This window comes from Schistocerca serialis, chromosome 12 (assembly GCF_023864345.2).
Source record: "Schistocerca serialis cubense isolate TAMUIC-IGC-003099 chromosome 12, iqSchSeri2.2, whole genome shotgun sequence".
Taxonomy (NCBI): domain Eukaryota; kingdom Metazoa; phylum Arthropoda; class Insecta; order Orthoptera; family Acrididae; genus Schistocerca; species Schistocerca serialis.
The window spans coordinates 151,442,490-151,468,458 of NC_064649.1; positions in this window are offsets into that span (position 1 = coordinate 151,442,490).

A 25,969-nucleotide genomic window follows, 5' to 3' on the forward strand; every position below is an offset into this window, starting at 1 on the left:
GATTTTTATGTGCCGTTTTACACATATTTCCCCTGGGGCAGTGTTGATGTGAAAAATGCCGAGTTGCACTGTGGTCCGAAAGCCACGTAAAACTGTAGGTTCCCCTATTAACTGGCTAGGTAAGTCAAGTCAACGGTCGGATGAAAGCAACAGCATACCACCTCCAACAAGACCGTGCCTATTAAAGCAATGTGGTGTTCAAACCACTCTTGCGACTGATGACTGCTTTACTTTCTATGGGTTCCAACACTAATGATCTTCGGGTTATTAACATTTTTGTGTTTTCATGCTGTTGCTTTGATGCCAGTAAACGTAAGTAACCGGCCGAGCACTGTCGATGCTGTCGACCCCAGTTACAATTTTGGTCAAGGCTACGTTTCAGTCGAATACCTCTATGGGCCTTTCTGCGTATTTCAAGATATACTTTTATACACTTGGTACGCTTCCAAATTGATATCTGATAGAGCTGTATTTAGCGACATGAATCAGATATGTTTTCCGTGCAATATATGGGACAACACGTCAGTGCAGCGAGATTTCGTCTATGTGTTGCGCATGGTGCAAGAAATATTTGTGGTTTGCTTGCTTCTGTGATAGGTTTCACCGCACTGAATGCGAGCAAGCTCACGAATAGACTGTCAATAACTGGAATTACGCAATAACACACTTAAAAGTTGTATTTTTGCATTATGTATCCCGATGAAAATAACTGTAAACAGGTTATATGCCTACTTCCTTATTATCGCGCTTCTCGATGCTTTCCTCAGAAAATTAAAATAAAAATAAAAAGAGAGAGAGAGACAGAGAGAGAAAACAGAAATGTATTTCAAATATCAGCTCAGTGACGCCATGTTCGTCTCGTGTTGTAAAGCAAGGATAGTTGATAGGTAATATCTCGTTGTACTAGCGATATGTATGGTTACGGGGTTCTTTGTTTTCTCTCTGCAAACAACTAGAACAGAACTCAGTAACAAAGTGGTAAGAACACCTACTCAGTGCGCCAATTAAACACTCAGCCATTCTTGGTTATTTTGTTAATTGTCTGTAATGCAGTAAACGCTCTTGATTATTGATTTGTAATTACTACCATTGTTATTGTTATTCGCCACCACACAACAGCTTTCCTATCACTCATTGCCGCCGATGCACGTAACGAATGGATCAGGATGAATGGAATGTGGGATGTTTCGACACGGAGAATATATACATTTATCTCGGCGTCTTGTGTCAGGGTAATATGAAAATCTCAATAAGAAAAGACGACAATAACACCCAACTATTTCTGTCCACTTAACGCCATGACGACAGACAAATTGGCGTCTCACTGTATTTTGATTATAATTCGTTAGCCTTTTTGCGACCTCATTTTAATACCTCGTGGGAGAAGGCATAATATTTTGCTTTTTGAACACCGAACAATAACACACAAAGATAGTAGATGGAAGGATACAAAGAAAAAAATCAGACTCATGGGTTTGGATCCAGTTCATCATAAGAAGACTAAACAAGAGGGAAACATTATGAAAGCAATGAATACGCTGGTTAGTATACGTTATTTGTATAGATCTGAAGATGAAAAAGCGCAGATCTGCACAGTGCCAGCATCTGCACTTTAGTTTCTGTCTTAATGAGCATAATTTTTAGTAACTTATCTTCTGAATTATCAAATGAATTGATTATTACGTGGTACAGAATAATTAGGTAACTGTGTTTCTTACAGCTTCCATTTGCACCAACATTTTTCTACATTCTCGTGCAATTCATGAAATTCTACTTGTATGATCACAAGACTGCAATCGATTTCGAGGTGCAAAGTGTTTGTTATCTTACTTTTCGTGACAGGTTGGCAAAGTTGATTTCCAAAGACTTTATGTTGTACTGAAATAATCTTTTGTAACAATGCAACAAGGTAAGTGTTTTATTCGTATATATTATGTGCGAAACTGTAATCGTGATGGAAGATTACACACCTGAATGTTTGACACAGCTGGTAGGAGAAAACGCTGCGTATTACCCAAACCCCGCGCCTCGTCTCCGTATCCTCCTATGACACGAGCACAGGATTCTCCTCCTATAACGCTACAGAGCTGTTCCTAGCACAGCTGAGAATTGGCAACATCGTCACAAACATTTGGCAACACTGTGACAGTACAATCACTTCCGCGTGTGGTACTGAACTGACTCGCTAAATTCACTTGATATTCCCTCTCCATTTGAATGACTCGTGGTATATAATCCTCACGTAAACTAAGACACTGAGACAGAAATTACAATATATTTGGCTAAACAAATGCTATTCTTCACATAAGTGACAGCTTTTAATATCGTTCACGATGGGTTATGAGGCTGAGCGACCAATACCATGACGAGAGTGGCATGCTGGCAGCAGTGTGTCCGTAGCCCTGTGGTACCGTCCGTGTCTCGTGTTCCAACGGTTAAGAAAATCGTCAGTTCTAACCGTGGTAGGGGCAGCGCGTGCGAGGTTTTTTTGTGTATTCTTTCATGGAGCTGCGAATTCCCAGAAAAAATTCTGTAACAAAATCAGAAGAAAACCTTTACACACCAAATCCTCTTGGCAGCTCGACACAGTAAGTTGTAATAATGGTCGTAGATCTCGGCTTTGTGACTGCCAAGCTGCTATACAATACAAGCGTCTCTGAAGAAATTCGAATCGACCGTCAACAATACGAAATTCAATAACGTTCTTCACTTAAGACTCCCATGCCAGGGTGATAAGTATGAAGGAAATAAATTGATTAGCAAACCGCAAGAAAATACTTTCAGCTCAAAGTACAATGGTGAAAAACTTACAATGCTGCACAACAGGTAACGCCTCTTTCCGCTGCTGACAAGCAAATTTTGGGTTTCTAGAAATACGAAACATTATCTGTGAAATGCCACGTTTGCATACCTGTTGAGTATGACACAGCATACCATTTAAACACAGACCCAATCGAAATCTAAGTGAGTAGTGTTTTACTAATTCGTACAGATAGAGGCACGCTTGTGTACAGATACTCAGTTTTGTTAAAACTGGCTTACTTTCGTTGTAAGGTTATCGTGGGTAGTTTTATTTCATTTCTTACAATACAGTGCACAGTTTTCGTAAGGTTTCTTTTAGTGTTGTTAAAACAATACTAAACATGAGAGAGAAATTAATTATCAACGATATATGCGAATTCTCTGATGTTATGGATAACAGTCTGACAACGCACATGCAGTTTATTGATTACATGCACGTAGAAAACTTGTTCTGAGTTAAAGTTGTCAAACAAGGTTTGAAGAAGAATAAAATGCCACTACCAGACGACAGCTAATGTAGAAAATACTTTTCTGACTATTTTGGCACGATGCACTCCCCCCATACATAATACAAAAGCTTTGAGCGCATCTGCTGCCTGGCCGTCTATTAAACCTGAAAAGAACAAAATGACGCAGAAGTTGGCCTTTTTCCCACATGCGACTATTTTGGGTTGAGACGTGAAGAGAATTATGTTCAAAGTCCCATTAAATTGTTAACTTCAGCAGACAGCAGAATTGTGTTTTGAAAAAATGTAGTAGCGAATGTAATACAACATGCGACGTCTTATCAACAGTGCGCGGCGCTTACCGTTACGCTACTAGCTGTGACGTAGCTACAGCACCTCTGGAAGTGAACAACAGTTCCTCCAGAACTTCGGCACTCCACAGTGCTGTGAGATAATGCATTGGCCGGATCCAGACTTCTGAGAGACAGACAGATACAGCATTTCTCTTGCACTGCACAATGGTTTCAACACACAGATAGCGCAATAGAGTAGCTCAAATGGAAATGAACACTTCCTATTTAAATTTCTGCATGCTGCACTGTTGGCAGTTCTGTGTAAGTGGCAGTTACGTTATTTTATTTCGGTGATTACAAAATAGAGTCGAATGTATGCACTGGGTAGCCAAGGCAGCTAGTTCATGGCGATTCGGTCAACAAAGTAAATGAATGTACTGAACATCCTGCAAACCACTACAGGGAGCCTGTGTGTCAGAATTCTCATCTTGAGTGCCGCAACGGTGTTATGATAGAGAAATGGGTCATAGAGTAGAGGGTTTGGTGGCCTGTTGGACTGATGATAGTTTCATATGACGATGGTCTCGGTTCGATTCCAACTTCTGCCGATGTTTTTTGATAGGGAGAGGCAGATTGTATTCTCTTCTGGCTACGCCAAGTGAAGAAGACGTAATGGCAGTGTGGTCTGAAAATTCACATTAAACATGATATTCCTTCTCTACTAAGTAGTTACTTGTGAAGAAGCAGTATTTAACATCTCTCGTAGTTCGTTAACAGGGACAATAGATGCTGGGTAGGAATTCGCGTCCCTTAAAAATATTGACGTTATGTAATTTAAAGTTGATATTTGTTAACTGATACTGTCTAAAATCGAGGTATATCACTCTCTTTATACCTAGTCAGGAATGACTGTTAATGTCTCTCAGTCACGAAATCTTAGTTTGCATGACGTGGGTTTGAATCCATATGCTGAACAAGTCGGTTCGTCGTGTCATTTGAAGCTCATACATATTCTCAACCAGCTGCTCGTGAATAACGTAAATTGTTAATGACATTTTGTGTTAAATAACAAGTATGGTATGTTACTTTGAAGAGGAAATCATGAATACGACGAACTTACTACGTGCATTACCTATCTGACGTAATAATGAGGGTGCTATCATTTCAGGTATGTCAGTTATTGCAATAAATGCGAGCTTACAAGCCTTAAGGACAGTCTTATCTGTGATGAGGTGTTCCCTGATATTTCTAGTATCGTGGTATTTCTTTACATCTTGTGTTATTGCGATACAGAGCAGTGTTTTCTAGTGATGGCTTGTTGGAACCATTTTCAATAGTCAAACGACTGTATCAAGGAGCGATTAGAGGACCTGCTAGACAGGTACGTTATGTGGGTTGCCTGGGAATCAGGCGAAATGCAATCCAGGTCGTTCGGATACTTTTGAGCGTGACTGTACTTCGTTAACAATCCGATTAAGTGCTGGGTTCGCATCCCTGTCACAAGCTTTATATGATGGAATTTCAATTTTAAACATGAGCATACCTTGTTCCTTGTGAATGACACCATATTAAACGTCGTTGGGGGTAGTTCCCAGGACGGTAACTGTTTTGACAGGATTCCCAGTTCAGTACAAACATTTTCGTCATTTATTTTCAGGGTCTGGATTGATAACTGATACTGGTGCAAATGTCTGTACTTCACGTCTCTTTATGCCTAGTGATCCGGTCTCAATAAGGCACAAACAAAGCTTAGCGTACTTGGCAATGGCTATATGTGCTGGGTTTGAATCCAGGTCCAGAACGACGACGCTGGTCATGTCATTTAAAGTTCAAATTTGTGTACACGTAGCTGTTGATGTGTTACGAGAACAATGATATTACTGGTGATTCGCTGTTAATGTTGAGATTTCCTTAGAGTGCTTTTTGCCGTTAATCGCGTTTTTCTACTGGTTCGTCAAATATCCAGTTTCCAGAGCCACTCGCCGTTGAGTAACCTTCAGCACATGGACGGAAAACCTTTTAGAGAGTGAAAAACTTTTTTCCAATTGCCGTACAGCTTTGTAACTTCATATATTGTCTCAAGTATTTAATTTTGACTAAGGATTATTGTACGATATATGTAAAATAATCCGTTTTCTCCGAACTTTTGGAATGTCACTTTTTCCAATTAAGGTTAGTTAATGAGTGTTATGGGGTGTTTCATCGCTAAGAACGTGTTTTCTAATATGTTTTGTATGACGATATTAGTTGACGCTTAGACTGACTGCCATAAAGACCTTTGGTCTCTTAGTTGTCTCTTGCGGTACCCATTGTGTGCAGTCAAACGACTGTACCCCACGGGGTTTTGGTGTTTAGAGGACCTTCAACACAGCTACGTTATGTTGGTTGTATTCGGCAGTGACCTACTTTTTTTTGCTGTCAAGTGTGCAAGGTAACAAATATTGAACAATATGAAAAAAGGTAAATTAATTATAAACTACGTCCTGCACACACTTTATTCAACATGTAAATGTCACTACAAATATCCGTATTTACGTTATGACACGTTCGATACGCCTGCCATCATTGGCGATCATGTGGCGCAGACGGATAGTGAAAATCTGCGTGACCCACTGAAGTGTCGGAACATCGATGCTGTCGATGACCTCCTGAATGGCTGTTTCAGCTCGGTAGTGGTTTGGGGGTTCCTGCTGTATCTTTGTCTTTAATATAGCCCCACAAAAAGGAGTCGCACGTGTTCAGATCTGGAGAATATGGCGGCCAATCGAGGACCATACTAGTGGCCTCTGGACACTCCAGAGCCAGAATGCGGTCCCCAAAGTGCCGTTCCAGGACATCAAACACTCTACTGCTTCGATGGGGTCGAGCTCCGTCTTGCATGAACCACATCGTGTCGAAACCAGGGCACTTTGGTTAAGGGGAATGAAACCATCTTCAAAAACCTTCATGTACCATTCGGCAGTCACGGTGCCATCGAGGAATATGTCATCGATTATTCCGTGACTGGGCACTGCACACCACACAGATATACGTTGAGGGTGAAGAGACTTCTCGATCGCGCGCCAGCTTCGGTTACTGACGAACCCATCCAAATGTAAGTGGGCTTCATCGCTAAACTAAACAACAAGGCGCATACTAATTCTTATCATGTCCCGCTACCAACTGTGCAGTTTGAACGTCCTAACGCAAAACGTTCACAAGTTAGGAAGATTTTATTTCATATAGCTCAATTACTGTCACCCTGAAGGTGCTGATGTGGCGTGTGTGGTGTAGATGGGGACAAGCCGTGAGGATCAGATCGCGATTCTGTAAGACCCACTAATCCTGACAAAGCACACTGAATGAGATAATTTGGCTGAGAAAGTTTTCACATTGGTTGGAAGCAAATACTGGACATGCAACAGTTCGTTTCAGTAACTATTACATTGTTCCCTCTACAGTTTCAAAGCAAAGTGTATAATTTTACCCCAAATACAGTAGCACAATTTGGGACGAACATTTACCCTACGAGAAAGTAAGCACTTCTTTTCTCTGAGGGTCATGCCAGCCTGATACCTGTAAATTTCTGTGGGCTATCGGCAGGATTAGGTCGAGCAACGATCATTTAATACCTTTTAAATGCCCAACACTCGGCTGCCAATCACCAAAAACATTTATGCCTAGGGGACACTGGGCCACACAGCATTGGGACGCAGTAAGCAATTGATTATATAAAATCTGTGACTGTCAGGATACCGTCATACTTTTGCACATGTAGCCTACACTCTCTTAACATCTAGGAGACTGAAAACTCGATGGCTGAATGACGCTAGAGTACTGAAATTGTGAGTCTAGTGTTTTACTACTTTACTCTGCAAATTTTGACACGTCTGTAGCAATTATTTGTATGTGCGGCTGGTCCCGGCGGAGGTTCGAGTCCTCCCTCGGGCATAGGTGTGTGTTGGTCCTTAGGATAATTTACATTAAGTAGTGTGTAAGGTGGTGACTATAATGAGGGAAAAGAGAGTGGACTGGAAAACCAAAAGACTTATAAACTCATTATTTCTTAATCAAAAAGTTTCAGTTAAAGTGAGAGGAGAAAGTACAGACTGGATCAGACTAGGAAAAGGAGTAAGACAAGGATGCTGTTTATCACCTACTCTTTTCAACCTATACTTGGAAAATATCATTGACCAATGCTCATTAGATGACAAAGGAGTAGAAATTGGAGGAAGAAGAGTAGGGTGTTTGAAATTTGCTGATGACATGGTCCTTCTAGCCACAGGGGGAAAAGAATTACAGGATTTGGTGGACACCACTGCCACTAATGGAAAGAAATATGGAATGAAAATTAACACAAATAAAACAAAAGTATTGGCACTAGGAGGAAATAAGGAAATAAAAATTATGCTGAATGGAGAAATACTAGAACAGGTGCAAAATTTTAAGTATCTTGGAAGCAGGATAGACACCGACTGGAAGTGCACCACAGAAATTAAAACAAGGATAGCAATGGCAAAAGAGGCGTTTTATAAGAAAAGGAGAATCTTCTGCATTGGTCTGGACAGAGAACTCAGAAAGAGACTCATAAAATGTCTTGTATGGAGTGTTGTTCTATATGTTCAGTTGTGTTGAAGGGGTACGGTGCAGAGTGAGCAATTTTTTCTGGGTCACAGTGAGCGTAAACTGATCAGCCAAAACATTATGACCACCTGCGTAGTAACTTGTTCGTCCGTGTTTGGAACGAAATACATCACTGATTCTGCGTGTCAGGGATCCGACAGTTTGTTGGTAGGTTTGTGGAGGAATGTGGCATTAGATGTATACGCAATTCGGCTAAATGACAGGCCGCTGAATTGCGTACGCAGTGATGCACCAGACAGCGACCCAGATGGGTTCTGTGGGATTTACATCAGGGGATTTCGTCGCCGAGACAGCAAATGGGAGTTCACTATGATGCTCCTCAAACCACAGTAGCGCGGTTGTGGCTCCAAGACGTGGACAGTTACACTGCTGAGACATGACATAGCCGTTGGGGAAGACATCGAGTATGAAAGGATGCAGGTGGTTCGCAGTTGTCTGCATGTCAACGATTACTACCACTGTAAGACGTCGTGGTCTCCTGACCTTCATTGCTTACACATTACGCCCTCACAATCATATTCCGCACATCAAGACGCTTGATTCGAACCCAAACTCGATAAGATAAAGTCAATTTTGTATGAATTCATGTAAACGATATGCAAATAACAAGTACATCGCGAGTGCGCACCGAGGTTGGAATACTAGGAGGCTGGCGTACGCACACACATTCAAGACACGACGGTCACAAAAGCTTTTAGTTCGGGAGAAGCAACCGCACGCCAGGAGGCTGGTCCCTTCAGAGGACGAGTCAACCTGTCTACGTCGGCCGGCGACCGCCCGTAGAGCAGAGTTTGCCCGAGTGAAAGGGAGAACGACCCCGTGTTCGGCTTAAAAGCAAATTCCGCTACATTGTGTGGTAGTGCCCAGCCTACGCATTCTTTACAAACATAGCACGCAGTTTCAGAGGTTTCCACAGGGAGACAGCAAACGCCAAACGCCGATGCTACAGATATCCGGATTGGTTGCCTTAAACGAAACGTCATTCTTCCGTTTTAGAAGAGCAATGCTGATTGGCAGACTATATTCCTGACGCCTTGAGCTGAAGGAGTAAATGAAGAGACCAAAAGATATACCCCTTCACGTCTGGCGTAGAGAGGGGCCGTTCCGTTGTCGCTCTTGGAGCGAGGAACAAGTCTCTCCTCAGTACTTCACTGGGACAGCACCTGTGTCGAGAGCGAATCGGAGTGCGACTCTGTATTGAGTCCTTGCGATTAAGAATTGTTCACTGTGTTGGCCTCCACATTTATTGTATGGTGTGAACGGACATAGTTATAGTCAAACGCCTGCGAGCGAATTTTTGAGAGGCATCGCGGTGGACTGGTTATCTGACTGGTGTACCATGCCAATAGTTAGACTAGGGGCGAATAGGAGTCCTCGACTTCATCAAGGCATAGGGCGAGTTTGATTGGCGAAGGTCAATCCAGACAGAACGATCTTATTTGTCAGCAGCGAGCGGCGCAGACAGCAGTCATCACAGCTTACGGTATCGTGCGCTACAGCTCTTGCGAGCCCCATATTTCCTCCACAACAGTACACTTCACTGCATTTCACTCACGACAGCCTCGACCGTACCTAGCAACATTCTAACAGATAATTATTCAAGCTGAGCAGGTAGGGCTCTCAGCCATTCTGCTAAGTCAATAACCATCTTAAACTTTGTTTAGAAATTTCATTAGCGAATCCTATCCTTGAGAGGTAACTTCACATTCCGAAAAGAACCCGGAAATAACTTGTTCAGTTCATAACTAAAAGTGCCATTGTGATTTCTCGGAATTTTTGCAAAAAAATAATTTTTGTTAGTTTCATGTTTTTCTTACACTAACTACCACTACTCCAGTACCCAAGTATCCCACTAGTTATGTGAGAAATTTTGTGAATTTTTGTGTCATTTCCTTATAACAGACGACTCCAGAAGATATTTATTGCTGAAAAGTTTTTCAGGCATTTCTCTTTAGAACGTTAGGAGCATCTGTCTGACTTCTGTAGTACTGTGGGGGTGGAAATTGCATCTTGCAGGAGCCACAGGGTAAAGGGTACATCTCAGATTAATCCGTTGCGCAGAATGACAGAATAGCAGCCACGCGCTCACACCACAGGTCCCACGGAAGCGCAGGAGAATGTCTCCCATAGCGTAATGCTGCTGCCACCAGCCTGCGTCCGTGGGGCGCTGCACGTTTCGAGCCGCCGTTCACCTCGATGACTTCGTTTGTGGAGACGATCATCGACCTAGTGTAGCAAAAATGTGATTGACTGACCGACTGTCGAATCCCGATGGTCCCGCGCCCTTTGCAATCGTAGCTGACGATGTTGGGTCAACATGCGAACACGCAGGTGTGGTCTGCTACGGAGCTGCATGTTCACCAATGTACGATGGACGGTGTGCTCCGAAACAAATGTGCGGCACCAGAATTATGCTCTTTCGGCAGAGATGCCACGGATCACCGTCTATACCGCACTACAGAGCAGACAAGCCTCCGAACCGCACGTTTTGCGAAGGGTCGTGGGCGTCCAACCATTTAGCGCTTAGTGGTAGTTTTACTGTCCTCCTTGTGAAGACATCGTTATTTTGCGATAGATATATATATTTATCTTTTTTTCCCATCTGTTCATACATCTTTGATGTTGTAGCGCATTTTTCTTTTGTGCTGTATTATAGAGATAAAAGTTGTTTTCTAGATGTAATATGTAACTGGAAATTATTTCTTTTTTGTAAGTAGGTAAATATGTTTAGAGTTTATTGATTGTGGAAAGCTTTAATTTTTTTGTTTATCGTTTACTGTAATAAGTTTGGTATAAAATAGATGTGTAAAGATATATGTAATTTACTTTGATGTTGAGTAAACTGTGGGCGAGAGTATTGAGAGAGAGAGAAATATCGATAGTCGATCCAACAAAGCGGGGGTGTGTTGTTGGGTAGCGAGAGAGGCGGACACATGTTTCACTGTGGGAGTCGTGACTTTAACGAGCTGGTGAAGATTAAGTTTAGTGGCAAAGCGATGTATGTTTTTAATGACTGTTTTATACTAGGAATTGCTATAATAATAGTGAGTGTAGAAACTGGGCGACGTAAATACTGAGACTGTGCCGTGAGACGAAGTAACTATGACAGTGCAACCGAGAATGGACGGTATTGCAGCTCTGTGTCTGTGAATTGAACTGCGCTTGTATTTTGACTGTGTTTTCGTACACTCAAGTACTGTGAACTTACGTATTTATTCGCGTTTCGATGAACTACCGGGCGCCTATAATCAGTAACAGTTTTTCTGAACTTACGCGAACTGTCTATTGTGTGTGAGTACATTCCCGCCCAAGACGCGTTTTCGCGATCGCGGCGCTCCATTAAAACGAATTGACTTTCTACAGAATTCGCGGTCGGCAAGTTTTATAAACTGTGTGTGGCATAAGTAAACTTAAATTGTGTGCGCCAGAAACATTAAAACTGTGCACATACGAACATCTGTAACAACAATTACATCGACCAGCCTGTGGCCTGTGAAACGCTATTGTAATCAGATTTACAGCTTAATGAATACCACCGCCCGCCCGATTACGAGGAAAACATCATCAGCTGCAATCACACGACCGTGGGAGCAGATGTCAGCGTTTCACCAGGACCAGCCAGCTGCCGTCGATATCGCGACCATCGTCACAACACACAAGATAAGATTTAAAAGCAGCGCTCTCCTGTCATAGACTCAAAATTATTGCAAACAATTTTAATTTGTAATTTCTTTTCCTTTTGGATGACATTCACATAACATTTGTCTTCTTTAGAATAAAACTGTTCTCCACGAAGTGGTGTGTTTTATGTAGACACTGTTGACTTTCATTAGCAGTAGCCATTTCCCTTTTAATTATTTCCTTTTTTTTACATTTTAAATCCGCTTCCGCTGCATGTGTATTTTTTATAACTTTTGGAGGGTATGTGTCTAAATCCGTGTGCCGTAACATTTACCAGAAGTATTGTAATGTTTTGCTACTTGAACAAGGGCGCCCGCCATTAATTTCTTGAACGTCGACCAATGACAGTGAAGCTCGCTTGCTATTGGTGCTAACATTCTATAGTGGGTAATTCAAAGGTGGGTAACTGTCAAATCACACGGGTTGTGATTAATTTCAATGAGAGACTTGTAAAATTGTGGGTTCATCACTCAACTTTGGTATTCTTTTGTTTATTGATGTTAGAAGCAAATTTTTTTTTCCAATGTCCTTAAATCTTATTTAATACGGTTATTCTATGCTAAACTGGGATAAATGCTCGGTCACATATTGTGGTGGGAAGTAAAATTTGGAGAAACGTCTATTTAGATACGACTTGATTTTGACTGCTTTAGTTAAGACGGTACTTTTCGGGTATTTTGGCGATACTTAGTGACAGCGTAGAATCGCAGTCGCCACTTCCTACATCTCTCCGTAGATGCTCGCGACAGTAGCACGTGAACATTTGACCAGCTTCGCCGTTTCGAAGATACTCGCTCACAGGTCTGTGTAATCATAATATCCCCTTTCTCACGTCGCTTGTCTCAGTGGATTTCCGCATTTGCAGTCCATCTTCGCTAGGTTGATCCCCCGTTCGTGTCTGCTCCGCTTACATACTTCAGCCGGCTGGTGTGGCCGTGCGGTTCTAGACACTTCAGTCTGGAACTGCGTGACCGCTACGGTGGCAGGTTCGAATCCTGCCACGGGCATGGATGTGTGTGATGTCCTTAGGTTAGTTAGGTTTAAGTATTTCTAAGTTCTAGGGGACTGATGAACATAGGTGTTAAGTCCCATAGTGCTCAGAGCCATTCAATTTGTAAGGTTTTTGTCAGAAGAAAACGTATAAATTAATATAGCTACTAGACGGTATAGGCTTCCTAAATGACCCGAAATAATCCACAAATATCATCAAATTTGCTCACAAAATATTCCAAAATAAAACATGTGTCCACTCTGTCGCAGTCTCCCCTATTGAATTAGACAGTGTGTCAGTATTTATTTCTGTTTCCCTTTTTTTAACCTTGTCTCCTTCTACTTTGTATGGTCAAGATCAACTGATCTTCCTCCACCATTTCCCTTAGCTTCCGGATCCCTGTAACAAAGCCCAGTGCCCCCGTCTCGATGCGAAACTGGAGATCTAATGTCGGCATCTGGATCAGACCTACGTCGCGGCTACAGTTTAGTGTTGGATAGGACTGAGTATGGTCTGCTAAGCTTAGCACCAACATCCAACAACTTATCTCTTTTTTTAACCTCTTTCTCATCCACGTTTACTATTAATTTTCAAGGTTGCTAAGAACTCGTGTCCTCTTTAAAGTATTTTAAAGAGGAAGCATCTTACGTGTATGTAACAGTCTAATCCACTAGCAGTTATGGATTGACGAGTATCAAAGTCGACTATAAGCAGTTACCGTCAAAATACACCGAAGAGCCAAAGAAATTGTTACACCTGCCTAATATCATGTAGGGCCCCGCAAGCACTCAGAAGTGCCGTAACACGACGTGTCATGGACTCGACTAATGTCTGAAGTAGTTATGAAGGGAACTTACATCATGAATCCGTAAGAGTTCGAGAAGGCGCAGATCTCTTCCGAACAGCACCTTGCATGGCATCATAGATATGCTCAGTAATGTTCATGTGTCGGGAATCTGGGGCCAGTTGATGTGTATAAACTCAGAAGATTGTTCCTAGAGCCACTCTGTAGCAATTATGGACGAGTGGGGTGGCGCATTGTCCTGCTGGAACTGCCCAAGTCCGTCAGAATGAACAATGGACATGAAGGGATGCGGGCGATCAGACAGGATGCTTATGTACCTGTCAGAGTCGTATCTAGACGTATCAGGGGGCCCATATCACTCCAACTGCACACGCCCACTCCATTACAGAGCCTCCAACAACTTGAACAGTCCCCTGCTGACATGCAGAGTCCATGGATTCATGAGCTTGTCTCCATACCTGTACACAACAATTAGAAACGAGACTCGTCCGACCAGGCAACATGTTTCCACCCATCAACAGTCCAATGTCGGTGTTGACGGACCCAAAGGAGGCTTAAAGCTTTGTGTCGTGCTGCCATCAGGGGTACACGAGTGGGCCTTGGCTCCGAAAGTCCATATCGATTATTTTTCGTTGAACGGTTGGCACGCTGACACTTGTTGATGGCCTAGCACTGAAATCTGCAGAAATTTGCGGAAGGATTGCACTTCTGTCACGGTGAACGATTCTTTCCAGTCGTCGTTGGTCCCATTCGTGCAGGATCTTTCTCCGGCCGCAGCGATGTCGGAGATTTGATGTTTTCCCGGATTCCTGATATTCAGAACAGTGGTGAAATGGTCGTACGGGAAAATGTCCACTTCATCACTAAGTCGGAGATGCTGTGTCCCATCACTCGTGCGCCAACTATGACACCACGTTCAAATTCACTTAAATCTTGATGACCTACCATACTAGCAACAGTAACCGATCTAACAACTGCGCCAGACACTTGTTGTCTTATATAGGCGTTGCCGACCGCAGCTCCGTATTCTGCCTGTTTACATCTCTCTGTTTTTTAATATGCATGCCTATACCAGTTTCTCTGGCGCTTCAGAGTAATTGGCTGTTTCACTGTTGCTCATTTGGTATAGAGTACCATCCGTAGTGCAACTGCGTTAGCATCTCTGTTTATGCTTGCAGAGAACATCAGGTACTTTGTCTCAGTTGTGTCTACTCGGAATACGTAGAGACGCACACAGCAGAGAAAAAAGTACAATGCAGTAACAAGTACGTCTCCTAGAAAATGTTTTGCGTTGAGTGTAGGGTGGCAGACTGATCAGTGTGAGAAACTTATTGTAAATGTAATTAACGTTATCCATAGCAAACTAATAAAAATGGTAACATACATGTACTTAATCTTGTCATAGTGAGAATGACAGTATGTCCAAATACAGGTTCGATTATCTAATGTTTTTGTTCATAATGGGTGAAACGACAGTAACTGGATAAAGGTGGAGGTGTAAATATACTGGATGGAGAGATCTAATACTATCGACTTACAAGGGGAGGCCACGACGTTTGGAACGCAGATTTACTGCGAAGTTCGTACACTCCTAGTACTCCATGAGGACAACAACATGTGTAAGCAGTAGCGCGCACTTCTCAAGCGTTACTGAGAAAATCGCAAAATAATTTCGGTTGTCAAATATGTACCTGTGCGTGGCAGTTATTATCACAAAGTGGCAGATGCTATTAACACGAAGGGGCGGCAGCTAAGTGGTTAGCGTCCAAGCCCCGTAATCGTAGGTAGTTGGTCGCTAGATCGAGTCCTGTTCGTGACCTTTTTTCTTTTCTTCCCAACACAGTCATATTCTTTACTATTTATATTACAGTTGATATAACGGGAAAAATACGTGTAATCAGAAGAACTTTTATTACATTTGCAATGTTATTTGGCAGTCTACAAAGTTTTGTTATCACAGGTAGTATAATATTCGTAACTACCGACTTGTAAACGACCAAACGCATAAGTAGTAGTAGTAAGGTATTCTGCCCTATGGCAGGTCTTGTCATGGGTAAAGCCTCTTCCACGCTTGTCTGTTCATAGCCAGTCTTTTCATTTCTGAATATTTGTCTCCTTTGATATTGTCCAGCATTTGATATATTCTTCTTCCTCCTCCCCTTTTTCCCTCCACTATTCCTTCTATTCCTTCCTTCAATAAACAGTCCCTCCTCAAACAATGTCCAGTCCAGTTCTGTTTTCTCTTTCTGATGACTTTCAGCATGTTTCTTTCTGCTCCAACCCTTCTTAATACTTCTTCATTCGTTACTCGGTCTTCTCATTTCACTTTTTCCAGTCTTCTCCATATCTACATCTCTAGTGCCTCCAATCTTCTTTCATCTTCCTTCCTCAATGTCCAGGTCTCTGCACCATATAAACGCATAAAGTCAGACAAGTATATATATATATATATATATATATATATATATATGACTGTGCTGTAAAAAAAGGGTAACGAATGTGACTCGGTGCACCGACCAACTACCTACGATAACAGGGCTTTTTTTTCCATTTTGTTCGTTATTGATCGTTGTGTTTGGTCGTTGTGGACGTTGCAAGACATCCTGTTCAAGTTCGCTGGTTGATGCTTCCACTCAGTTTTTTATTATAGAGGCCAACCGGCTCTCTGACCGAACACGCTGAGCTACCGTGCCGGCATTATTATTTCTTTTTAACTCAGTTTTTTTATTACAGAGGGTAGCTAACCCTCTGACCAAGGACACTGAGTTACCATGCCGGCATATATATATATATATATATATATATATATATATATATATATATATATATATATATGACTGTGAAGCACCAAAAAAAATTACGGGGTTTGGACCCTAACCACTTAGCTGCCGCTGCTTCGTGTTAAGAACGACCGCCGCTTTGTGATAATAACGGCCATGCACAGGTTACATATTTGACTACCGAAATTATCTTGCGATTTTCTCAATAACGCTTGAGAAGTACGCGCTACTGCTTACACATTTTGTTGTCCTCATGGAGTACTAGGAGTGTACGAAGTTTGCAGTAAATCCGCATTGCAAACGTCACGGCCTCCCTTGTTAGTTGTTTTCAAATCGATAGTTCAATTAATTTTGTCCATTTTGTTTATGATTACGATAAAATCATACGAATTTTTAAGATGATGTAATCGATGCTGACGATTGACACTAAACATTTAATGACGTCTGTCTTTTTACGGATGACGCCCTCTTATGTCGATCCCCCGCATTCTCCTCTAACCGGACGCTGTTTATTACCCGTGGACGAAAGACTACGCTGTCATGTGGATCGGAGGTCACGCGATTCATTATTTATTTGGAGGTGGTGTTATAGAACTCATGGATTTTTGAAACTGTTCAAACGATCCTCATTGTGCTATTGTGAGGAACCGTAAGTACAGTCAACACTTTTCGAACTTTTTGCGGAGCATCTTCCACGATCCGCCCCGTAGCTGGATTATTCATCGCAAGAGATAAATTTGATTCATTCAGAGAAGGAGACGAACAGATGACGGTAGAACATGCCATGAAAATGGGGGAGGCGGCGGCATCCGTAGAGTATCGACGCCGCGTGTTACAGAAGTGTAACAGAACTGTTACGGAAGTGTAGGTTTGTCTTTATTTTTCTTTCTTTCAGAGACAAGTAACGGGAAATGTGGGTTGCTTTTTGTCAATAAATAAGTGAATATTCTCCTGTGGCCATTTACCCCTTCCATATGATCCTGTTTGACGACGGAAACGTCGTCGTGTCCCCGAGACCATTCCTTCTATTCCTTTACCCTGCATAAAAAAAAAGTGGCCACGGTGTTGGACTACCAAGCAGGCGAGCCATGTTCGAACCTCCCACGTCCCAAAAACTTTCTTCTTTTTTTTTTTTCTACTGTTTGCCTTATTCAAATTTGTGTCCGTATCGTGGTGTAACGTCCCTTTGCAACACTGAGGTGTAAGGACGAGACCTATAACGACAGTTGTTTCTGCACAACTACTCTATTAGCAGCCGCAAGGAAGTGGCTTTCGAATGAGAACCGCAAGCGTTTGATGACAAGGAGACAAGTCAACCGAATCCTCCCCGGAAAACACGTCTGGTGTGTCATACACGACATTAGTGACAGCACGTGTGTGATATGTAATTTGTACGCCTGGTAAGTGAGTGAGATACGCCTCCTTGCCCGATTTACGTCTTCATATGAATGTGATCACTCTTAAGGAAACGAAAACATAATAGTTTGTCACATAAGCTGCAACAAATGAACGCAACAGTTTCACAATCACACAGTTTCTCTGTACTCCGCCGAAACATATGTTTCTAACGTTGTTTGAAGTTGTGTTCCGTTTTGGAAGTTTTGAATCTTGAATTTCTTTGTTGTGACATAGTCCACACGCGTTTATTTGTTGTTTTCATTTCTGTTAGGTGTCTGTATGGTATCTCGCCTGCTCTCACTACTCGTCACGTTTACTTGCGACGGTAACGTATTCTTACCACATGACTCATATCCTATAACCAATGTGTTGTATGACAACTGTTGAAACAACAGAAAGAGAACAAACACTTCAAAGGCCGAACGGGCAATTCGTAATGTTGTGAAGAAAATTAGCTGTGCTCAGTATTACACTTGTTAAGCTTCAACCATTCACTTCTCATTTTTGCTTTCTTTTCACATCTCAGTACACCTCCTTCCTGTTTTTGTCGGGCTATCCACTGAACCATCATACCACAAAAAACGAGTTGGTGTGATGAGGAGTTTCCCTTGTTAGAGGCGATATCAGAAGTAAATGAGACTTACTTGCAAACAAGCTAATCTGTCACAGAGAAAAAGATAATACATATACAGGCTATAGAATACCACCGCAGTTCACGGAATTAATTACATAGCCACAAATTATATTGCAAAGGAACTGAGATGAGGGAAAAGAAAGTAACAACAAAAAAAGGAAACATACATGCGTGAAATAAAAAGAAGCGCTGAGAACCGTAACCGCTGTTGATTTTGAGATAGTAACATGGATGCATGCTACTGATATCTGTTAATCTTATGGTGAACCAACTATATACGAGCTAGACCAGTAAACTATATACAGGGTGTTTCAAAAACGGGTTTACAATTTTGGAAATTCATATAAATTAATTCATAGTGTGGTGTCACCGCCAGACACCACACTTGCTAGGTGGTAGCCTTTAAATCGGCCGCGGTCCATTAGTACATGTCGGACCCGCGTGTCGCCACTGTTAGTGATCGCAGACCGAGCGCCACCACACGGCAGGTCTCGAGAGACGGACTAGCACTCGCCCCAGTTGTACGGACGACTTTGCTAGCGACTACACTGACGAAGCCTCGCTCCTTTGCCGAGCAGATAGTTAGAATAGCCTTCAGCTAAGTCCATGGCTACGACCTAGCAAGGCGCCATTAGCCTTACATAGCAATTGATACTTATTGTATAAAGTATGTCTCATCAAGAACGATGTATACAACAAGGATGGATTAAGTTAAGTATTCCAAAAGCTACGTACTTTTCTTTATAGCATTCATTACGTATCCTGTTTCAGACCTCACGCCATCCTTCGTGTGTTTATAGCGTGCATTGCGGTCCCCTCAAATCACACTGTGTCGGCACTTCTGTCGACACATCACATAGTACCTACAGAGGTGATTGTAGTCTCAGTTTGTAGGCAACTACATCGAGTTTTGTTGTGCGTAGTTCGCTAGTTCGCTAGTGCCGAATCGCACCATAAGAAGGGCTAGCGGCAGTTGCGTTGAAGATGACTGCCTTCACTGGACTCGAGTGTGCTCGCTGTGTGTTTTGGTTTCTAGAATCAAAGTCGGCGTCACAGTTCAGAGTAATTTCTGTACCAAGTACGCTAAAGAACCTCCTAGTAGGCTACAATTTATGAGTGGCATAAATGTTCTGTAGAAACAGGATGCTCGGTAAGACACGGTAAATCATCAGGTCGTCCAAGCACATCTGACGAAGTTGTTAAACCAGCGAGACAACGTTTTGTCAGCAGTTCTACGAAATCGATCTGGTGTGCATCTCACGAACGGTAAATCCCACATACGACTGTATGGCGTGTGTTGAGAAACTGTTCGCATTTGAAACTGTAGGGACTGATGATCGTACATGCAATAAAAGACACTGATAAAATTGCTCACAAGAACTTCTGTGTGGATGTGTTAAATCGGTTACATCATGATGAACATTCCTTGGACAAAATCATCTTTTCTGACGAGTCGACTTTTCACGTAAGTGGCAACGGCTCAAAGGCCTCTGAAAACTATGGGACTTAACATCTATGGTCACCAGTCCCCTAGAGCTTAAAACTACTTAAACCTAACCAACCTAAAGACATCACACAACACACAGTCATCACGAGGCAGAGAAAATCCCTGACCCCGCCGGGAATCAAACCCTGGAACCCGGACGTGGGAAGCGAGAACGCTGCCGCACGACCACGAGCTGCGGACTTAAGTGGGAGCGTTTACACACATAATTGTAGGATTTGGCGCAGTAAAAATCCACATCGAACATTGCAACATGTTCGTGATAGCCCTAAACTGAACGTTGTTTGTGCATTGGGCAAGAACGAAGTGTACGACCACTTTTTTTCCGTCAGAGAACCATCAGCGGGATAGTGTACATGGATATGCTACAATTTTTAATACCATAGATCGGTGAGGAAGACCAAGAACGAAATGTTTACTTCAGGCACTATCTGGCTGACGTCCGGGATTTTCTCAGTGACCGCTTTCCAGGTCAATGGACTGGCCGTGATGCGCCAATTGCATGGCCCCTACATTCCCCAGACCTAACAACACTCGATTTTTTTTTTAATGGCAATTCATCAAAGATATCGTGTTTGTACCTCATGTGCCAGCTTCTCTACCTGAACTTAGAGCAAGAATTTACACCACCACTGAGCAAGTTACACATGCAATGCTACAGCGAGTTTGGGAAGAAATTGACTTCCGATGGGATGTCTACAGGATAACCAACGGAAGCCACAAACAACATCTTTAGTTTAAGGTAAAAAATAACCTTCATATGTTTGGCTACAAAATAACACTAAACCCAGTTCTATATCTTCTTTCAATAAATTTATATGAATTTTTAAAGCTGTAAAGTCCTTTCTGAAACACCCTCTATATGACGGTTGCGAAAATCTGGCAAAGCACAAATTTTTATTGCTGTAGTCACGTTCACCGGCTACTCTGACGCCCATTTCTTTATAAAATCTGGAAGCTCTTGAGGAGATGCCCCACCATAAAATCATGTTCCATGATTTCAGCATTCCAGTTTGTAAAACGGACGATGGGGATTTTAGAACCTTTAAGAGTGTGACCACACTACCAAACCAAAAACTGGCGTTCGACGTAGCAACGTACTTTTAAGAAATTTTGAAATGATGACATTTTCAACAGATTTCTGTGAACAGTTGTCTAGCGTATTCTTGACTGTAATCGTGGGAGTCCATTTTCTTCAACTCATATCGAGGGAGACCACTATTTCTTATTTCTCCACCGTCTGTAGATTCCTTGCAACATCTAGTGCCCCAACACGGAGGTAGAAGGCAAATACCAACCTTCAAACACAAACACTTAAGAAAATACTATATCAAACTTGAAACACACAGACTACTAGATTTCAAGGCAAAAGTGAAACAATAGTTTTATCCGACCCTCAAGCCAAAGAATGTGCTTAATGAAAATGATGATAATTAGGGTTGTGAAGTGTTGGGTAGGTCACAATTTTCTGTGTGGTGCATTAAATGTCTGTTACTTATGTTCTGATTCTAGTTTTACATTACAGTTAAAAGACACTATTGCCTCTAGGCTATATATATATACAAATTTTGTAGATTAAGATTTATTATTATTATTAGTAAAGTTAAAGTATTTTTATAGGAAATATGGTATGTTATAAAAAGCAAGCCAAACAAATGATACTGCTGATTTCCCTGCAAATTTGATTTTCACAAATATCTGTTTTTCTCTAACCTTTGCATATATGCTTTGACCCTTTATGGTTCTCAGTGCCTGCATGATTATCGTAGTTTACGCTAGTAACTGAAAAATCCACAGACTACCTTTAAAGCTCAATGCAGTGTCACGCATAGTGAACTCGTAATATTATGGAATAGCGGTAGTTCTTAATAACAAGTACTGAACTTAGAGGTGGGGGTTTTGATCGGACACAAAGTAAAATCTAACACAACTGCAAAACGAAATAAATAGTAACTCATAAGAAACGTAAGCAGGACATTAGGGGGAAATAAGGTGAAAGGAACACAGGATGTCTAAAAGAGAATTCACTACACATGTAACGAAAGAATAGCAAACCTTGGAATCGATAACCAGAAGTAGGCCATATAGGTCAATTTTAGTTGTAGAATCCAAGGTTATTTATCGCTTTTATGCAGCAGTACAGGAAGCGATGATAGAATAATGGAACGTGTCGACAACTACACGGTATCAGGCATTCTAAAAGAATGCGCAGTTACACGATTTTTGTTTTGGTGTTACTTTCTGTACTACTGTTGTTGCCGCAGTGGTTCAAATGGCTCTGAGCACTATGGGAGTTAACATCTGAGTTCATCAGTCCCCTAGAACTTAGAACTGCTTAAACCTAACTAACCCTACGGACATCACACACATCCATGCCCGAGGCAGGATTCGAACCTGCGACCATAGCTGTCGTGCGGTTCCAGACGGAAGCGCCTAGAACCTCTCGTCCACCTCGGCCGGCCGCTCGACTAATATCTGAAGTACTGCTGGAGATAACTGAAATCATGAATCCTGCAGGACTGTCCATAAACTTGTAAGAGTACGAGGGGGTGGAAATCTCTTCTGAACAGTATGTTGCAAGACATCCCAGTGTTTAAACTCAGAAGAGTGTTCCTGGAGCCACTGTGTAGGAATTCTCCAGGTGTGGGGTGTCGCATTGTCCTGCTGGAATAGCCCAAGTCCGTCGGGAAGCACAATGGACATGAATGGAAGCAGGTGATCAGACACGATGCTTACACACGTGTCACCTGTCAGAGCCCTACCTAGACGTATCAGGGCTCCCATATCACTGCGACTGCGCATCCCCACACCATTACAGAGCCACCGCCAGCTTGAACAACCCCCTGCTGGCATGCAGGGTCCATGGATTCATCTATCTACATCTACATCCATACTCCGCAAGCCACCTGATGGTGTTGAATACCTCTATCGGTTCTCCCTTATATTCCAGTCTCGTATTGTTCGTGGAAAGAAGGATTGTCGGTATGCCTCTGTGTGGGCTCTAATCTCTCCGATTTTATCCTCATGGTCTCTTCGCGAGATGTACGTAGGAGGGAACATTATACTGCTTGACTCCTCGGTGAAGGTATGTTCTCGAAACTTCAACAAAAGCCCGAGCTACTGAGCGTCTCTCCTGCAGAGTCTTCCACCGTTGTTTATCTATCATCTCCGTAACGTTTTTGCGATTACTAAATGATCCTGTAACGAAGCGCGCTGCTCTCCGTTGGATCTTCTCTATCTCTTCTATCAACCCTATCTGGTACGGATCCCACACTGCTGAGCAGTATTCAAGCAGTGGGCGAACAAGTGTACTCTAACCTACTTCCTTTGTTTTCGGATTCCATTTCCGTAGGATTCTTCCAATGAATCTATCTGGCATCTGCTTTACCGACGATCAACTTTATATGATCACTACATTTTAAATCACTCCTAATGCCTACTCCCAGATAATTTTTGGAATTAACTGCTTCCAGTTGCTGACCTGCTATATTGTAGCTAAATGATAAGGGATCTTTCTTTCTATGTATTCGCAGCACATTACACTTGTCTACATTGAGATTCAATTGCCATTCCCTGCACCATGCGTCAATTCGCTTCAGATCATCCTGCGTTTCAGTACAATTTTCCATTGTTACAACCTCTAGATATACCATAGCATCAGCCGCAAAATGCCTCAGTGAACTTCCGATGTCATCCGCAAGGTCATTTATGTATATTGTGAATAGCAACGGTCCTACGACACTCCCCTGCGACACACCTGAAATCACTCTTACTTCGGAAGACTTATCTCCGTTGAGAATGACATGCTGCGTTCTGTTATCTAGGAAGTCTTCAATCCAATCACACAATTGGTCTGATAGTCCATATGCTCTTACTTTGTTCATTAAACGACTGTGGGGAACTGTATCGAACGCCTTGCGGAAGTCACGAAACACAGCATCTACCTGGGAACCCGTGTCTATGGCCCTCTGAGTCTCGTGGACTAATAGCGCGAGCTGGGTTTCACACCATTGTCTTTTTCTAAACCCATGCTGATTCCTACAGAGTGGATTTCTAGTCTCCAGAAAAGTCATTATACTCGAACATAATACGAGTTCCAAAATTGTACAACTGATAGACGTTAGAGATATAGGTCTATAGTTCTGCACACCTGTTCGACGTCCCTTCTTGAAAACGGGGCTTACCTGTGCCCTTTTCCAATCCTTTGGAATGCTACACTCTTCTAGAGACCTGCGGTACACCGCTGCAAGGAGGGGGGCAAGTTCCTTCTCGTACTCTGTGTAAAATCGAACTGGTATCCCATCAGGTCCAGCGGCCTTTCCTCTTTTGAGCGATTTTAATCGTTTCTCTATCCCTCTGTCGTCTATTTCGATATCTCCCATTTTGTCATCTGTGCGACAATGTAGAGAAGGAACTACAGTGCAGTCTTCCTCTGTGAAACAGCTTTGGAAAAAGACACTCATGATGCTATCCCCATACCCGTGCATGTCCATTCGCTCAATACAGTTTGAAACGACGTCCAAACAGGCAACATGTTTCCAGTCAACAACAGTCCAATGTCGGTGTTGACGGGCAGGGAGTAAATCTTTATCGTGCAGTCATCAAGGGTACACAAATGGGCCTCCGGCTCTGAACCCATACCAATGATTCTTTTTCTTTTTCTTTTTTCTTTTTTTCTTTTTTTTTTTTTTTTTTTTTGAATGGTTTGCACGCTGACCCTTGTTGATGGCCCAGTATTGAATCTGCAGCAATTTTCAGAAGGGCTGCACTTTTGTCACGTTGAACAATTCTCTTAAGTCGTCGTTAGTCCTGTTCTTGCAGAACCTTTTCCTGCCCTCAGTGATGTCGGAAACTTGATGTTTTCCGTGTTCCTTCTATTCACAGTACACTCGAGAAACGGTCGTATTGGATAACACCCACTTCGTCGCGACCTCGGAGATGCTGAGTCCCAGCGCTCGTGTGCTGACTTATAACACCACGTTCGAACTCACTTAAATCTTGGTAACCTTCCATTGTAGCAACAGTAACCGATCTAACAATTCCAGAATGAGATTTTCACTCTGCAGTGGATTGTGCGCTGATATGAAACTTCCTGGCAGATTAAAACTGTGTGCCGGACCGAAGACTCGAACTAGGGGCCTTTGCCTTCCGCGGGCAAGTGCTCTACCAACTCAGCTACCCAAGCACGATTCACGCCCCGTCCTCACAGCTTTACTTCTGCCAGTATCTCGTCTCCTACCTTCCAAACGTTACAGAAGCTCTCCTGCAAACCTTGCAGAACTAGCACTCCTGAAAGAAAGCTGTGAGGACAGGGTGTGGGTCGTGCTTGGGTAGCTCAGTTGGTAGAGCACTTGCCTGCGAAAGGCAAAAGTCTCCGAGTCTCGGTCCGGCACACAGTTTTAATCTGGCAGGAAGTTTCATATCAGCGCACACTCCGCTGCAGAGTGAAAATATCATTCTGTACCATTTGATACTTTGCCTATGTTGCACTCAACATTCTTCACTATGAAGCTAGTGTCGTAAGTAAACAGAAATATCTCATGATCAGCTGTTGTATAAAAAGAAATATCATTTAGATACATAATAAACATCCCCCAATCAGAACCCATGTTATACCTGTCCTTATTGTTGTGGATGTATGATCTTTCGCTGTATGTTCTTAACCCTAGTATCAGTAGTGGGGGGGGGGGGCAAAAATTGCCCACAGTATTCGTTTTATTTGTGTAATATATCTATTTGTTGGAGTGAAGAAGCAAGAATTTAGTTAATTGTAGAAAAATATCTAGAGAATGTGCTGTCATATATAATTTTTATGAAGTATTTAAATCTGCCCATTACATTTAATTTAAGTGCGGGCAGTTTTTGCCCCCCCCCCCTCCTCCCCCCCCCCCCTTAGACATCGGAGAGAGAACTTTTCTCATTAAAATATTTCTCAATATGGCAGAAAGAAATGCAGTTTCTGACTGTGGGTACCGCTGTATTGTGTTGCCATTGTTGTTTTGAAATAAATTT